We start from the raw sequence: 3545 nt of genomic DNA, 5'->3' as shown, positions 1-3545 counted from the left end.
TCTTTAGATACGGGATTTATTTATTTGCTTGTTTACATATTTTTGTCCTCCCATCTATAATAATGGTAAAATGCTTTCCGCACATTGTGCCTGTTGCACAAATGGAAACGGAGCAGGCATTAAACACATTTGTTTTTTGACTTGAATGCTTCTCATCTAGAGGAAAAGGGTTGCGTATGTGTTCTCCTTTTAGGGTTAACACACCAAGCTGTGCTCCTGTAGCAGCCTGTTGTTACAATGCAAGCTGTGTAGATTCTCCTTTTTTTCCCCCCCTGAGCTCATGTCAGCAGGGTCATACTGTGAATGAGTAGACACCCAACCAAGCCTAACTGTCAACAGATATCCCCATCCACAGAGACCACCAGTTAGACAAAGGGTTTTCAAGGTTTTCTGACATTGTTGGGTGTCATCTGTTATTTAAGTCGCAACACTTTGACCTTCTCGGACATATTTGCCCTTTATATAGATGGAAGGCAACAGTCTTGACATTTTAGTATTTTTAATGGTGAGGTCAGAGAACTCCACGACGCATATCAGCAGTTTATATCGGATGTTCCTTGAGAGCAGAAACGGAAGTTAAACACTTAAAGCTGCAATAATTTATATTTATGGGTCAAATTACTATGTGTAATGTGTCACTTGTAGTGACGAACTCACAGATAATCATCACCACGATGCAGTTCCTCTCAGCTGTTTTAGCATCTTTCAGCTCATTGTTTTGGTTTACAGGCCCCAACTTTACTCTTTTGGTTCCGTCTCACTGCTCTCATCTGTGTCATTTGTAGCAGCAGCAGGCAGCTGTTTTCATTAAAAATGTTCTAATAAACCCATTGTACGCTACCTGCCCTGCAACAAACGGCAAACAGACACTACAGCAAATAGCTAGTGAACATAGTGGAGCTTTCAGCCGCTAAAAAGCCAGATATTTTTTCTCAGGAGTTGGTGGAGAACAAAATACAGCTAAAAGGAGAGTGAATATTGGGCACATTCATCAGGTGGTCAGAAAACATGACTCCAAATGAATGCTAATGTTGCACCATGTCTGCTGGACATCTACAGTAAAGAGGCAATAGTTTGCTAAAACATTAACCATATCAACTCTACATGGCTGATATGTCAAATGTGTGTAATTTTTAGCTAATTGAGGAGTTGTGACCCATAGTGGTCACAAAAAAAAAGATTAATGCAACTTTAATTTCCGTGGATGTCTTGAATTTTATATATACAGTATTCAAGGAAGAAAATAATTCATATACAACCAAAACTTTCAGAGGATACCCATGCTACTATAGTATTTAGTATGCCAGAAAAAGATTTAGTATGTCCCAATCAAGCGGCAACCTCTGGGGCTGAAAAATTAAAACTTCAGTTCCTCGAATGGCCACTTGAGGCTGGCTCCAAATGCGAGTCAGGCCCCACAGACCTCCTTGTTAAAATGCCTAACTTTACAGCAGAAATAAACATGTTTACAGCCTGGTACAAAAACCGGTTTTGGTCTCTATAGCTAATTTCCCCGTTCATGATAACTGTACGGGGGGTAAATTTTTCTATAACTCACCCATTTAAATTATATTAAGGCTTAAAGTTATGCATAATTAAGCAAGTGGCCGCTTTGAGTACCAGGTGGGTGCCATCACAGGCAGCTAGCCGCTAAGGTGGTTCAGCAACCAGGCTTCATTCGGCCCGCCTCAGTTCCACCTGGCAGGCACTGCCAAGATGGTGACAACCAGAACCTCCAGGAGCCGCCCACTGAGCTTCACAGCGGCTCTTCAGAAACCTATGGACACAACATCCATGTTTTATACAGTCTATGGTCCCAATACATAGTATGTCAAATGCAGTATGCCAAAAATACCAGGATGTCAGCCAGCATGCTTTTCTGGCTATTCTGACCCACAATCCTCTGCGCAGCGGAAGATACGTCATATCGACAGCTGATTGACAGACAACAAAAGATGACAGCGCGCTAACAAATAAAGCGATCCAATGTTATGCAAAAGCCTCATTTGAATTCCTGTAATTTCCTATTCTGCCTGTTAGCTGTTTTATGTTGGTACAACTGATTTATATTTCATAACTATACTCTGTACTGCCAACAGTGTTAGGGTGGTGCTGGGGCAGCTGCACTTCATTTCATAAATGGTTTAGTTACAGTTTGAGATACAGACACTACATATTGGGACTGCAATGATCTGAATATACACTGTCACATATCATAAAGTTTTGCAAAAATGTTACACAACAGAATCGGCAAGTATGTTACTCTACAAATAAAATTAAGTTAAATGTAAGGCTGCTTCACGTGCATACAGAGCATAGTGTCAGCAGCTGCATCTCTGCATGAAAATATATTCAACAACAAAAAAACCATCTGCCAGCAACAGAGAGCTATGTGAGAAAGGGGGTAATATGCCTACTGGTGACCAGTCCAATAGATAGTAATAATAGGAATAGGAATTGTTTAAGTAAACAAAATAATCATAAACCAATAACAACAACAGGACATAACTATGAAAATAACAATGACAGAGAAATGCATATGTAATTTTATATGAATATAATACTGCATGTTAGAATCTACAATGTATGTATGTAGTTTTAACTTTAAAACTACATAAAGTAACAACAGCAGAGCTCTCCGGGTGAACCTCTGTTTTGTTGTATCTCCAAGGTAACGTAAGTAATGTAGCCTGCGACGGCTGTATGAGGAAGAGGGTGAAAGTTTAAGGCGCATTGTTATGACAAAGTAGTATGTCCCAATTGTATGCATACAGCATGCAACAGTATGTGCTAAAAGTAAAAAGAAAAAGTATGCATCAAGTATTTGGAACGCAGCAACTGACTTTGACTCCAGCCACTCCCTCTTGTCCCGCCCACCTGCTCACCTGTTTCCACTTTCCTCATCAGCCCTGCAGATATTTAACCAGTCCTTTTCCGTTAGTTCCCTGTATTCCCCCCATGTACCTCATGCTTTCGGTTTCAAGCCTGAATCTGGCCACATACTGGAGCGAGCCAGCCAGCCAGCCAGCCAGCCAGCCAGCCAGCCAGCCAGCCAGCCAGCCAGCCAGCCAGCCAGCCAGCCAGCCAGCCAGCCAGCCAGCCAGCCTCTTCCTGTAAGCCTTTTGTATCAATAAATACCTGTATAATTAAACCTGCTTCGTCTGCATTTGGGTCCAATCCTGCATTTCCTGAGGTGACAGAGTTGCTGCCTTTCATTCTTTAAACTCACAGCAGAAACTGAAACATAGGGTCTATTTAATAAACATTACATACATTAGACATGTTCACATATTTTCTTTATTTTTCTTATGATGTTTTCATGTAAAGAGTTTTTGTTTTTTGTTAACGTCCACATGTGCCATTTGGTTCAGTCTGGTTCAGTCTTTGAGTCAGGTTAGTGATGCTGCTGGCTAAGTTCATCGCACCTACCTACCTCCTAGTTGGAAAACTCAGGTGAGGAAGATGTGTGATCTTTCATAGCATTTTTTTTAAGTTATGCACCAATAATCCTTAGCTCACCTCCAGGCAACAACAAATCATTCAAG

Source organism: Siniperca chuatsi, linkage group LG17, assembly GCF_020085105.1.
Source record: "Siniperca chuatsi isolate FFG_IHB_CAS linkage group LG17, ASM2008510v1, whole genome shotgun sequence".
NCBI lineage: Eukaryota > Metazoa > Chordata > Actinopteri > Centrarchiformes > Sinipercidae > Siniperca > Siniperca chuatsi.
Note: the sequence above shows the minus strand (reverse complement) of the source record.